This window comes from Polistes dominula, unplaced genomic scaffold (assembly GCF_049000335.1).
Source record: "Polistes dominula isolate Pdom_NZ unplaced genomic scaffold, Pdom_raw_medaka contig_16, whole genome shotgun sequence".
NCBI lineage: Eukaryota > Metazoa > Arthropoda > Insecta > Hymenoptera > Vespidae > Polistes > Polistes dominula.
The window spans coordinates 1,391,830-1,407,263 of NW_028301040.1; the positions used below are offsets into that span (position 1 = coordinate 1,391,830).

At 35.1% G+C, this 15,434-nt stretch overlaps 1 protein-coding gene across 2 annotated transcripts in view; it reads right to left on the reverse strand.

Moving 5' to 3' along the window:
• Positions 1–15,434, reverse strand: part of Ddr (discoidin domain-containing receptor 2) — a 159,870-nt gene that overhangs the window by 119,804 nt on the left and 24,632 nt on the right. For both annotated transcript variants that reach the window (XM_015322532.2, XM_089174569.1), the window contains one exon: positions 231–301. The gene's annotated coding sequence lies outside the window, so the exon portion shown is untranslated. The remainder of the gene's footprint in view (positions 1–230; positions 302–15,434) is intronic.

Consider the following 15,434-nt stretch of genomic DNA (forward strand, 5'->3'; position numbering starts at 1 on the left):
GAAACAAATTTTCCAAAAGGAGGGAGGGGGGGGGGGAAGAGAAAAGAAAGCAAAAAAAGAAAAACAAAAAAGCGGACTGTCTTATAAATGATACAATTTTGTTCGAACGAAATTGAGATAATATATAAGACAATGAGAAAATGATGATAATAATAATAATAATAATATTAATGGGAAAAAAATGTAACGTATTACCATAGATAAACCATTAACATAGATTATTTACTTACCAACCAACAGCCAACCCGTTTCAACCGTATCCAATTTTATAGCGACATTATCCTTAAAGAAGGCTTTTGACCTGAAAGCAAACGATCGTTTAATTAGATTTGTAGATTTAACAATCGTAAATTTGTAATATGAAATTCTATTGTTACTCCTATGGCTTTCCAATTAGTCGTATGAAATGAGAAGGTTCGTTCGACATAATTTTCTCGTTTGAATAATCACCCTCAATGAAAACTTACAAATAATTTATAACGTTGTCTACATTAAAATCAAAAGATGAATAATACAAAGAGAAAGAGAAAATGAATGAAAAGAGTATATGAAAGAAAAGACAAAAAAATAAAAAAATAAAAAGATATAGAAACAAACATATACAGATTACATTTTGTTGACTACTAAAAATTATCTGTAACATTTGCGTGATCACGATTCCATATGAATTATGTGGTACATCTTGGCACCGATCGATCAGCCAATAAAGATTATTTATCGTTTTTATGGTTAAGCAGATGACTCTCCGAGTAAGGGGATTCCGCATATATTTATTCTATGCAAACGACAATAAAACACAACCCACGCTCGTCTGCCTGACATGGTCTTTTTTTTTTCTCCTTTCTTTCTCTCTCTCTCTCTCTTTCTATTTTTCACTCTCCTTATCCTATTTCTTTTTTGTATACGTAAGTATACGCTTTTTCCGCAAGTTATATATCCCAGCTTGGAAATTTGTCCGCGTCTTTCGGTGAGAAAACAAGAATAGAAAGTGGTTGCATAGTAAGTGAGTGAGTGAGTTAGGGGGTAAAGGGAGGAGGGGGGGGAGGAATGGTTAGGGGTAGTACGGTCTAAAGCTGGGAACTGGTGGGAACTGGAACTTTGGCAATTGGAGTGGGAATAAAGAAAGGAGAAAGAGAGGTATTATATACGCCTCAGCATAAAGGCATATCTATCCGAGCGTAAGACAAAAGCTACTGGAAGTCCGTGGAAATTGCCTTTTGTTGCAAATTCGATGCCCCCAACCATTACCACCAAAACCAGAACCACCACCAGAACCACCACCAGCACCACCACCACCACCACTAACATAACTCCCACCATTGCGACATTAGCATACCGAAAAAGCGGTTCTTCTAACAAGTGCAATGGTTGCTGCTGTATTCATCTTTCCTACATACCTTTCTACCCTATACCCTTCGTTTCGTCCTTAGAAAATTACTCGGTTGTTTGTCATAACCGTCATTTCGTCTTTTAAATCCTGAAACTACTAGGTAACCTGCGAAACGTGAAAAGCGTTCGCGTTTTGTGTTTGGTTATTTTTGTAAGTAACTTAAACAAATAGAATAGAATGGAAAATAAAAAGGAATGAAAGAGAGTGTGGATATATTGAAATCAGCCGAAGGTTATGAAAAATGGACGGCCGGGGATAAGGAAGAGGACAATCGAATTGCGAAAACGTATATAAAAGAAAATAAAAGCGAAAGGTATTGATAAAAATGAAAAAAAACAAAAACTTATTGATTTAGTACGGGTATATAGAATAACGCGGAAGGGACTACGCCTAGCTGGTCTGTCCCGATTTATAATAAATAGGATAAACAAAATAATAAAAAAAAAAACAAAAAGAAATATTTAATAAAGTTTGAAAAATCTTGATGAATTAAACGATTAATAGAAAATCGATACTAATGGAATATCACCGTTGAAAATTAAAAAAATCAATTTTAAGTTATTGGATATTATTCTTTTAAGTCCATTATTATTATTATTATTATTATTATTTTTATTATTATTATTTTTATTATTATTGTAAGATATTACGATGGCAGGAGAAAGGAATGACTAATTTAAAGGAATCTCAAGACGAATGGATTGTAGTTTATTACATTCTCCTATACATATATATATATATATATATATATATATTATATATAAATATTCATGGGGTAAAAATAAGCTGGCAAATATTGATTTTCCTACCTTGTTGTAGTGTACCAATGAAATTTTCCTCAATTCCGTAACGTTTCATCCGACATGGCAAGCGACATAACAATCAACAAGACGTTCTACTATCTGAATTTGCTACTCTCCGTTAGTCAGACTGCTGTTATTTATTTAAGCCGTTACGCATCGAGAATGAGTTTCACGTTCGACAAAGCCCTGTCTGATCCTCAATACGTACGCCAGGGATATGTATAAAAAAAAAATAAAAATAAAAAAATAAAAAAAAAACAAGAAAACCAAAAGGAAAAAAAATTCAACGAAGGTAAATAGTCGATAGGAGAGAAAATGGAGGGGTGAAGGAGTAGAAAGGGGATGAGAGAAAGAGAGACGTTGTTAAAGAATACCGTGACTACGGGTACGCGCGTGCAGGTGTAGTATGCATTTCCAAGGCTAGACAGGCTTGTCAATTTACTTAAAGGCAATGTAGAAACGTAAGGCGGAAGCAATAAATGTCGACCCTTTGAACGCGTCTAAAGCACATACTGCTACTGCTACTGCTACTACTACTACTACTACTGCTACTAGTAGTAGGAAAACGCGGAAATGCGTTTCGTTTTTCGTTGCGTTACTTTTCATCCTATCCAACCTCCCTATACCCTTCAGATTATACAAAGCTAAAGCGAAGAGCGAAACGATTTTTTTGCACATCCAATAAATTAGATACGACTTATAAAAAAAAAAAAAAAAAAAAAGAAATGAAAGATACAATTCGAAAATCTGAAAGATTTTATAACTAATAAAGTTATAATAAAAATGTGTAAATTCGTCAAATTCATCGTAATATTGAATATCATCCGAATTATCGTATAATACCGAAATGTTATAAAGCTTAGTATAAAACAACAATAATAAATTAAATTGAAAGATATTTCATTGTCGAAAGAACGGTAGAAATTTAGATAGAGTAAATAGTCACAGACGTCTGAATAATTTTCCCAAACTCTCCTACCGCCCCCCCTCTCCCCTGGAGTCATCTCCACAGGCTTCTTCTTTTACACCCTGCGGGATTTGCAGTACCGTAATCATAGGCAGACACGTTGAAAGTATACATAGTAGTTGGATGGTACATACAAAGATAGAAAGATAGGTAGACAGACAGTCCAGACTATAGACAGACATAGAAAGGACATAGAAATTGTCGGTTGGTCGGTCGAATGGACGAATAACGGGGAGAAAGAGGATTGTTGAGGTGGGGGGAACGACGGCAAGCAAGCAAGCAAGCAAGCAAGCTATCGTGGTACAACAATCCCAGTCGTGTTTTCTGGGTCGGTTGCACCCAGGATTGCGGTTCCCAGGGTGCATTGTTTCTACGAAATACGGGTGCAGAAGGAGCGAAAATTATACCCACTCCTCCCCTTACCTTTCCATATCCTACCCTACCTCATCGTCCCCCCTTTACCCACACAGAAATGCTTTATTTCCAGCGTTGTTGGCTGACGTTTCCCTTCGGCTGACTTCGCCCACCACCTTCTATTCCATCTTTTCAACGTTTCTTTCTCTCTCACTCTCACGTTTTCCTATTTATTTCCATCTGAAAGAAAGAAAGAAAGAAAGGAAGAGAGGAGGAGGAGAGAGAGAGAGAGAGAGGAGTAAGAATGTTGAAATAGGTAGAACGGACGAGAGGTCATTTGCCCTCTTACACGTCGAGCTATAAAGATTACCAGCAGCCCAGTGATTTAACGTCGAGTCCAAGGTGCGACCGCACGAGATGCTTGAGGAAAAACGACGCAGTAGTTGCGAGCTGAAAGGGTGGAAACGTTGTGGAAGACAAGACAAGAGAGAGAAAGAGAGAGAGAAAGAGTGTGAGAGAGAAACAAGAAGGATGAGACTTGACTGGATAGATCGTTTTCTCGAGTTTCGTGTCACGCGACAGGGTTTGCTATAAAACGAGACACAAAGGAAATTCGAGAACAAAAAGTATGAACGAAAAGTAAAATGATATATATATATATATAGTATAGTATTAATATAATAGGAATTTCTTTTTCAGTAATATTCTTTTATCAATTTAATAGTATAGACGCAATCTAATGGTCTCTCTCGTGATATATGTTCTTAATGTTATTTAATATCTACGTAGGAATACGTATCGTATCATCACTTTAACGCATGAAAGATTCAATTTCGTCGAAAAAAAAAAAAACGAGAAAAAAAACGGGGGATAGGGGATGATAAAGAAAAAAATAAAAAAATAAAAGGAATAGCAGAAAGACAGTCAGAGTTGTCCGACAAAGGCATCGGATTATTGGATAGTCCGTATTCCATCAAACGTGGATTGCTTCAAAGCTAAATTTACTTTTATCTCTATCTAGGGAGGGGGTGGAAACGACGGAGAGAGGGAGGAAGGGAGGAGGGGGACAAATAAAAGTTTGAAATAGAAATAATAAAACTTTGTGTCGACAAGTAAACACGTGTATGTGTTTTTTCGCGTATCCGTTTGTTGTGTATGTGTGTGTGTTTGTGTCAAAGTTCGTACGTCTTGAAGTTAAGAGGAAAGATAAAAAGGAAAAACACAGTTCGCGTGTGAAGACGAAAGAGAGAGAGAGAGAGAGGGAGAACGAATTAACGCGAGCTAAAGCGAACCGAAAAAAGAAACGCGCTTTCTACCTCTGAACGAAAAAGAGGGAGAAAAAAAAGGAAAAAAGAAGGAAAATAGAGAAAGAAAAAGAGATAAAGAGAAAGAAGAGATAGGATGTCGCGTGGCACGACTTCACGGAAGTGGCCCTGTTCTTGTCTCTTTGCTATCTCAAGACACGCGCCTATCTCTCTCTCTCTCTCTTTCTATCTCTCCCTTTGCTCTCTTCTCACTAAGTGACTCTCTGTCTTCCCTTTTCGCTTACTCTTGCCTTTTCTGTTGTCGGCAGCAACGTCTTAGCTTCTCACCAAGTTGGCTGCTCGTCGTCGTTCGTTCGTTCGGTCGATATTGTACGAACGTAGTACACGACTTGCTTTAACCAACTTGTTCAACAAGAACTTTTTACCTGTCGGTATAGTTTTTAAGCTTCTTCTTCTTCTTCTTCCTCTTCAACTTCTTCTCTTTCTACTACTACGATTCTTTGATAAGCTTTCAAAAAAAAAATATATATATATATATATCTGGTAAAGATCAACAATCGTACTTGTTCAAATCTATCTCTTGTTAACTCTTTTAAAGTAAAAAAAAAAAAACTTGAATAACCTCGAAAAGTTTTACGCGTTTTATTTTATAATTGTATATTTTTAAATCCTTTAATAAATATAACTTATTAATATTTGTTATTGTAATCTTATGAGATTGTCAATAATTTTGATTATATTTCAATGTTTTTTTTTTTTTTTTTTTATTTCATTTATGATTTAATGTATTTCTAGATTTAAAATCGTGTTAGAATTTTGTTAATTATCTATATAAGGTGATGTTTCATTGATATTATAAAAATAATAATTGAGACAGTTTAGTATAAAGTGGATAACGGGGTTCATAATATTATATATATATATATATAAATTTTCAACAATTTCTATCTCACGAGGTATATAAAATGAGGTGTTCGCTTTTTGACGAGAACACCCGTCGTTCATCCGAAAACTGCGGCGTTGCTCAGATCCTTTCGCGCTTCCGTCGAAATAAGATACTTCGTGAAAGTAATTTCCTCGAGAAAAGTAAGTTTTCACCGGGGGTAATAGCTTCTACGCGGCTTCGCCGCCAATGTTGCTGAGATGCTACTACACTATCGTGTACCGTGTCTTCTTTTTCTGTCTTAAGTTTCTAAGCAATAGGAAAAAGACATTCACTGAGTGAGAGAGTAAAAGAGAGAACAAAGATAGAGATAGAAAAAAGGATAGCTTCGAATCTGGATTAAAATGCGAATACTATCGAAGAAACAGATTTTACTTCTGAATGCTCAAATCCAGATGAACCTTCTTTGACGTTACTTTTCTTTCTTTGAAAACTCTACAATATACGAAAAAGAAAATCCTTATTAAACATTTGTAAATCTTTTTATAAACACGAAAAATGTGTAAGATTTTATTACAAAATAAAAAAGTATGATAAAATTGTTAATTATTATTAATAATAAAAAGAAAATCGTATGACGGATGATAATATATAATTTTCAATGATATTGAATAGCAGGTGTTGTCAAAGATTCCATAAATCTTAAATATGACGAAGATACGACGATGTAGCACGTCGCACGGGTAGCAACCTGATTATGAGCGACCATCGATGACCGATTACCGCTCGGCCACGAACAATCATTAATTACTGCCTGACCATGCCCGATAATGCCGGATTGTATGCTAAATCTGACACCGTGCACCAGCAGAATGTTCGTTCTCCTACCCTCGAGCAACCCTTTCTCTTTACTCCCTATCCCTCCTGGTTAGCCGTAATCCATAGTAGCACCCTCGTTCTCGGCATCATCCGGATCTGTAAAGCGACATTGCTTCGGCCGATAGAGATATATGGTCATCCAAATAGTTTCCACACTAAACGTAACAACGAAATCGTAAATCTACAAATGGTAATACGTATTTCTATCTTTGAAAATGGAAAACGGAAATAAGAAGAAAAAGGGAATATTCAATGTAAATGTTATATCTGGATTTAAATGGAAAATCGAAATAAAAGTTGTATATTCTAGTGTCGTAAAAGAAATCGTTTCGTTTCGTTTCGTTTCCAAGATTTTTCACGGAAAGTATATAAATCAGCGATGCTTATTTTACCGTTGATATCCAAGTACCATATGGTGGTCTATTCTCAAGACTATTCTCAAGAGGCTTCTGGATAGGATCCATTGAGCGTGATCTGGAACTATTCACTTAAACAACTTTCTCTCTCTCTCACTCTTTCCCTCTTTGTCCACTGGGTATACTAAACGCTTTGAGTCAAGTTTTATTAACGAAGAAACGCTTCGCTAATTCATAATAATATTTAAGACAAAGGACTCGGGAGGAAAGTTTGCGAGATCGTTGAACCAACGTAAGGATTTCTTTCAACACAAGTGTACGCTTGAAATTGACCAAGAATTATTATGAAGACGATACATTACGGTGCCGTGGCATATTGTGCTCTCTTAAAAAGCCATTATTGTATTAAGACGTAATTGCAACATCCGCAAATCTGCAAGAGGACCAACGAGTGAGTCATACATATGATGGTCATATTTTATTTAATACGAACAAAAATATAATTGACGTTTATTATTCATTTATATTATATTCTTATATATCTTTGAATAAAATAAATAAATATATTTTTTAAACGTACAACTTAAGATCTATCATAATACATTTGAATATTTGAATAATCTTTTGCATTTACCTAAAATACAATAATATAATAATTTAATATCAACTTTAATAACGGTGTCAAATTTGTGAGTGTCGATCCTACGAAAACTCATTTCAAAAGGAAGAGTATATATACGGGATGGAGGTTAGCTTCTAGTCACGCAAACCGTATCACTATCTTACGATGCAATAAACCTCTATTCCGGGAATCGTGCCAGACATCTTTGAGATTAAGCTCATCTCGACTTACCCCAGGAGTAGCATTTTGGCTCGTTTACTTTTTACGTTATGCTCATGTAACGTTACTTCAACACCTCTTCGATCCAATAACAATTTACCGTTTATTGATTTGACTCCGATTACCAAAGGATTTCCCTCCATGTCTGAGTCACGTTTAACCACAGATTACTGTCGAATTAAATGCATCAGTTAGCAAATTAAACGATCTTAAGCCAGGGTTGCGTCAGGGTCACGTTTAATCGTACTTTGTGTGTGACAAACGAATATATTATCCTTCTCATATATATATATATATAAATTATATACATGACTAATTGAAATTAGCATACAAAAAAAAATAATATTCTGTTTATATTGATTTTATCGAGAACCAGAGTGGTTTAAGATAATATTTTGTTCAAAATAAAATGTTGCCTTGCAATAAAATTAATATTAGTTTGAAAGCTGATTAATTTTAAAACCAAAAAAAAAGGTTTCTTTATATTAAAAATTTGAAACTTTATATTACAAACAAAAATCAATTTTGTTTTATATTTATAGTAGAAGTTGATATGTGACTTGTTATACATATATGTTCTAGCAATAGAAAGATTTTTCTGAATGTCGCATCATGTGTCAACTAGTGACAAGAGTTAACGGATAAGCATGAATAAAATTTATACGAATATTTATTCTGTCTTTTTAGATTTTACGTTTGTTCAATCTTTTTTACAAAATATTTTATTACATATATTTCTTGTAATTGTGTAATCACTCGTTGACGGTAATATCATTTTCTAGTACTAATTATCAGACTGATTATTTCAGTTTGAATTAGAAGACGAAAAAAAGATACAGCGAATAAAATCAATTGGACTTTAGGAAAGTCTTGTAACATTGAATTCGCAGGAACAAAACGTGGTACCTATTCGTTGTTGCATTCTTCAAGAGATTGCCTTCGAAATTCAGTACACGGTCGCATGGATTTTGACGGCTCAAAGCTAATTAGAAACTTTGCAATTAACGTGTATACCGACTCTGTTGATCTACGTTAGCTTCGAGTTTAAATGAGTTTAAAACATTCCGAATATAGAAAACGTGGATCTAAAATGCTTTTACTTGCATCTCTGTGAAACATATTCGTCAAGGTCTGCAGATATATTTGTATAAATGAAAATTAAGTATACACAGTATAAACATTTCATTCCTTTAAATGTAATCCTTGTAATTTTAGGATCATAAAAACAACTTTGTTTTTTCCTTCCATCGAATAAATAATAGCAAGTAATAGAAAAAGTTGGAAGTTAGGAAGGTTAGTGTTGCATCAATGCAATTGTTGACCAAAGATAATCCTAAAGTGATCAAACAGTAGATCATTTTTGTCAAGTAATTATCTTCATTTTAATGAAAACACAGAAAAATATTTTATGATTAAATAATGATCGTCACAATTTTTATTTACAGTTTAATCATTTTGACAAATTCCTCGGATTTTTCATACTTCTTTCTTTTTAATCCATTTACATTCGAGAGCGGAACAATCCACGAGAATGTAACACTCAAACTTGGATGCAAATGAATTAACAGGTGTTTAATTGTAAGTTAATTTGATACTTTTTTTTTTTATAGATATAAGTTCAAAGAAATATTTATTCATTAAATATAGCAATTAATTCGATACTTATTAAACAAATTTAATAATCAATTATAAAGTAATCATGTGCATACGTTATTCTTCGATATTGTTTTTTTTTTTTATTTGAAAAACATCGAATTCTTTGCTAAACTTAATATATATTTTTTTCATCTACTTATCTTTCCTTTTTTTTAATTCTCGAGGATAGTTACTTTTTCTTGGAATTTCTTTTTATTTTTTTTTTTTTAACCAATCTCGGTAAGGTAAAGCAAGTCTCGGTTGTACGCACCGACGCTTTTCGCTCGTGCCGCAAAATTGCAAGAATAACGAGCTCAGTCAGCACGGTATAAAGTTCCAAAGCGTCGAGCCGGAATAAAGTAATAACTGTAATTGATCTGATAAGTTATTACACCGTCCAACCAAGACAGGGAGGACATCGAGTGGAGAGTTTCTAGCCAATCTGAGGTAATAACCGATACTTTCTTCTTCGTATTTTCATGCTTTCGTATCATCCACCTCCTGTCACTTCGTAAAACTCAAAATAGGCTTCTATCGACTTTTATGCAATACCATCGTGCATTTTCTTTTAAAGTTCATCGAACTATATCGTAACTTCGTTAACAAAATTTACTTCGATGATCAGACATTTCTTTTTTATTGAACGTAAATCTAATTGACGATACGTTAAAAATAATTTTTCCTTATTAATATCAATCGTTAATTAACAATTTGTCAAATGTGGAATTACTTTTTTTTTTTAATTCAACTTTTTACAATCCATTTTTTTTTCCAAGGTGATAATTATCGTAGACGATCACTAGACTCGAACTCGTGTCTTCTTCTTATAACATCTTTATAAATACCTAAACTCCCAAGACAGCTCGAAAGAAGTAACTGGCAGAGGTGAAGGGGAAAGGGAAAGGAGAGGGAAGACGTACCTACCTCGGGGATATAAAGAAAGAAATTGAGATAAATCGCTGGCTATCCTATCTTATCTATCGATAAAGTAATTACCAACAGCCTGAACTTTTATTATTGGTTAAGATGCCAAAGTTACGTTACTATTTTAAAAGTGCTTTGATTTCAAACGACACCCGATGTCAAAACTAGTTTTTGTTCAAGGGTAATTGCTCAAAAAAGAAAAAAGAAAAAAAAAAAAGAACAAAACAAATTGAGAATATTATTTCATTCGTAAAAAAATATACTTGATTAAGTAAAAAGTGTAAAATAAGTTTTCAGTGATAAACGACGAGAAATTCGTAAGAAAAATAATAATAAATTTTGAACTTTTACGAGGTAGAATGATAGTATTAGTTGAACACAATCATGCAGTCTCTTTCTCTCTCTCTCTCTCTCTCTCATTGTTTCACTTTGGAAATGATATACTGAAGCAAGACATCAGATGAGAATTATGCAAGTTTCTAAAACTCCTAGCCCTCCTCAGATTAGGGTCTTACGATGTATCTAATGCTGTTATTAGGGCCGTTGCTAGGAAGTGGTCCGTTTCTCGAGAATGGTTGATCCCTAGGTAGCGCTAAATTTCTAGTTTATAATATGAACTAACCAAAGTACGAGGGAAGAGGAAACACATCCTACTTTCTCACCATTTGTACTCTCCCTTTTGTACTCAGTTTCTCTCTTCTAGTAGTATTCTCAAGCTCACCCTTAACTTTTACTCGCGAGTTATAGTTAAATTGTATAGAAATGACCTTCCAGCTAGCACATCGACAAATACGCCCGTTGCATCTACTAGTAGTATAACGTTTGTACATCCGTTTTCACGGTATTCCGGTTCGCGAGGCTAATTAGTTTTTCGTGCATTCTGAACGAAGTGAAGACTTGCACGAAGGAAAGATTTAATTAAACTGTCTGCAGATTTTGAAGAGTTTATTTTACCAAGTTGAAACTCCCCCATACATTTTTTTTTTGTAATTTTTTCTTTTTTATTCTTCTTCTTTTTATTTTTTCTTCATAGTTAGTCAAATTTCCGTTAATTCGTAGATGTCACGTCAAAATTAAGAGCACAGTTATTTCTTAAACGTTACGAGCTATATCCTACTTGATTGAGTTAGCCTTTTCGAGACTTACAATTGATAGACCAATCACGATACGTTGATAAAGTTACGGATCATCGGTAAAGTTCACTCAATAATCAGTAAGACCATCGAACTTCATTTGTCCTACTACGTATAACGAGAATTTGCTATATATATATATACCACTTGTACTATAGTTACGAATGTGGTTTAAACGTAACAGGTTCATTTCACGTGAAGAGAAGAGAAGAGAAACGGTGACGGTCGATTTCGTAGCAAGACTCGATCTAACTCTTTCTCTGCAGTCTCAGGAGAAAGAGATAGAGTATACATGAGCTTGCGAGTGAAATAGAAATGAAGAAAGACAGAAAGAGAGAGAGAGAGAGAGAGAGAGAGAGAGAAAGAGAAAGAGAGTGAGCATGATAGAAAATGGAAAGCAAGAGAAAGAGATCATTGTTTCTTGAGAAACAATGGATCGTTGTCAGTACCTACTTGTTAGGACAAAACCATTTCGAAAATCTAGTTACTTTGTTCGAATTTCGTGAAGGAGAATGAAGAGGTAGTAGTAGTAGTAGTACTAGTAGTAGTAGTAGTAGTAGCTCGCCTGTTAAATCCAAACTTTCTGCGTGAGATGTGTCCATGAGACCGGAAATTTAGACGCCAGGTTTCTACCCCTCGTCCTCACTTTCTTTTCTCTTTTATGATCTTTCTTAACCGAGTTCCTTCTCTTGAATCTCTAAGTCAGCCGTCAAGGACTACGTGGTAGAAAGAAAAAGGAATGAAAATGGGAATAAGAAAACCGGAAAGAAAGAAGATCATAATATTCGTCAGACGTGGTTACTATCCATAACAAATGTTTGCTTTACATGCTACCAAAGTTTTTTTCTTTTCGGTGTATCACAATAAGATAACTGATCATAATAATAATGCAAAATAGTTACTATTTATTCCTTCATGTTATATCTATTTCTCTTGCTCTCTTTGTTTTCCATCATGAATCATACGGACAAAAGCTTCGAATATTACGTAGACCGTCATTCTACCACGACTGAGCGGAGCTTATAATCTTACGCTACGTCGGAATAATTCACAAACGATAGACTTTATGCATCTCTCTCTCTCTCTCTCTCTCTCTCTCTCTCTATCTATCTCTGTTTCTCCATGTGACGTTAGGGTTGTCTACTTAGAGCAATGAAAGGTATTGTCTGTACTGTATTGTTAAAATGACGTTTATAGAATGTTAGACGTTCGTATATTCAAATGTGTGCATTTATCCCGTATACCTGTTTATGGCTTTAGTATTTGCGAATGGTTGCTGAATAATATATATTACATTTGAATTGTTTAGATTTCGTCTCGATTATCATTCGCCATTTATTTCTTTTTTTATCATTCAAATAATACGCGCTTTAGTTTAAACGTTATGTGGGATTATTTCATCTATCTTTTATTTTTCTCGTATTACCAGTACAATCCTAGGAAATAATGTTGCGACTTTCGATGTGAGAAAATAATAAAATAAAAAGCAACAACGTCCCGTTACGATCAACGTTAATACACAGTGCGATTTTCTCGTATTCGATCGTACGTAACGTAGGTTTCAAGAGACAATGGTTGGCAGGCAGGAAGGCAGGAAGGCAGGCAGGCAGGTACCGGGTAAAAGAGAAAATTGTAAAAGCGTAGGTAGCTTCATGATACGAAGTCAGTCTGGAATGAGAAAGAGAAAGATAGAAAGAGGGATGGAAGGGGGATGGGGAAGGTTTAGAGTCAGTCGAGTTGGTGGACTAAAAAAGCCACGCTGCTGGTTGGCGTAGGTATCGATTGCGATGTCACTCCTGGGAATCGTGGAGGATAAACTCGCGAGTAGCGCCAGAACACCGGGCCCGTTCCTGCTTTTATTCATTTTTCCTGCATTCCCTTCCCTTTCCTCCCCTCCCCTCCTCTCTTCCGGATTCCCGTTAACCAATCCCGTAGAGCTCCACCATCGTCTATCGCAAGGGTGGATGAAAAACAAAAAAAAGAAAAAACAAAAACGAGGAACAGTAGGTAGGTTATATATACATATATGTATATATAGATAGGTTATGATACGCAGTATCGTTGCGTTTTAGTTTAGGTATGCGCGCTTAACTACATTTATTGGAAAGTTTTGCCAACGTCGACAACATTTTAACAACGCGATCGCGGTGACCGCGATGGATATTGCCACGTGGGTGTTATAATAATCTGGTGCCACCGGGGGGTTTAACGATTAACGTGAATGCTTCTGCTACTGACAACGACACAAATAGCAAGGGCTAATATTCACGGACCAACGAGAAAACGGAATTTCTTGTTCATCGAGAGATAAAGTGAGACAGGGAGGAGGGATGGGAAACCGCTAAACCTCATGTACTCAATACTAGCTTAAGGTTCCTTCTTGGGTACTGCTTTCCTTCCTTCTTCCTTTCTACAATGTACCACCACTGGGGTAGGTAACCTTATCTCAGAACCCACGAGCCTCGGCTAGCGAAGCGTGAAATTTAAAGCCATCTACGGCACCGCATAATCAACATCGTGAAATCAATGGACTGTCCCGAGAACGGCCACGTGATCGATGGCCGGAATAGTTCGAAGCGTTATAATGCTTTTTCTTCTTCTTATTTTTCTTCTTTTTCCTTTTTTTCTTTTTCCCCTTCTTCCTTCATCTCTTTTTCTTTCTCTTTTTTCACTTTATACCTTTATCTTTTCCATCCTTGTCTATCCCCACCCTATTGGATCTTTTACCAGAGCTCGACCATTCTTTCGATAAACTTTACCGTCCGCTCACGTTCACCCACCCAACGGAGAGAATGCAATTATTTGCGTTTATTGTTGTTTTTACGATGCTAGCACGCGTCCCGCCTATATGCTGGTTGCTCTCACGAGCTTTTATTTAAACAACAACGACAAAAATTATCGCCCGAGAGAAATGCAAATTTATAAATGAATTGAAAATTTCGCCTTTTTGTAGTTTAGATTCGTGAATGATAATTAATAATAGTATATTGTTGATAGAATATATATATATAACCCTGTCGTATTTTTTAAATCGATAACAAGTTGGTGGTACTTGATTGAAAGGAATATTACATACAAAGATTTTTAATTAAATGTCAAGTTAATATAAATTAACGATGACGACGTTTTTGAATTGCTTATTGTGAATATATAAACGCATAACGATATGCCATTACTCTTTTCCTCAACACGATAACATATTATAAATACAAATACATTCGTCCAACTACAAATGAGATTGTCGTGTAAAAGAAATGATGAAATATTAAATGTATTAAAAAGAAAACAAAAATGTTTATATCCTAGGCTTGAGAGGGAATCACGAAAAATGGTACACTACCTCGTTAGAGTTCATTGTATGGTATTTTATAAAAGGAACCAATTGTGTAGTCAACTAGCAGCACATTGGTCTCCTTTCGAAGAGAAAAATAAGAAAACCTGGGGGAGAATGAAAGGAGAGATAGAAAGAGAGGACGCTAAAGAAATTAGAGTATTTATGACAACGAGGGAAACTCTGAATCGTCCGGAGACATCAACGTAGAGAGGGAGAGATAGAGTATTTTCTCTCCCCTACCAACTACACTCATGCTCTTTCCACATTACTCGTGTATGGACGTACGTATTCGTTTTGCCATGCTTGCAAACTAGGAATTGCGCCGACTGGCATGCCAGGCGTGAAGAAATACATGCACACTTTTACCTTAGTACTTAACGCCAACTAAATTTTCAGCCTCGGAATTTCGTGCTTGGAGAATTGGAGGCTTAATAAACCTCGTCAACGTTTTCCTCAACTCTTCTTGTCAACAACGTTAACTTTTTTTCTGACAGAGATTTTCGTTCAAACGGACATTTTTCAAAGTTCTTACTATTCTGCCAATAGATTTGCAAAGATTATCATAATAACGTCGCATTGTTTAACTTACGTAATAATAATTTGGAATTTTAACTGATGATTTATTTAGTAATTGTCTCAAACAATCCCTAATGTTAAAATCATATTTTAC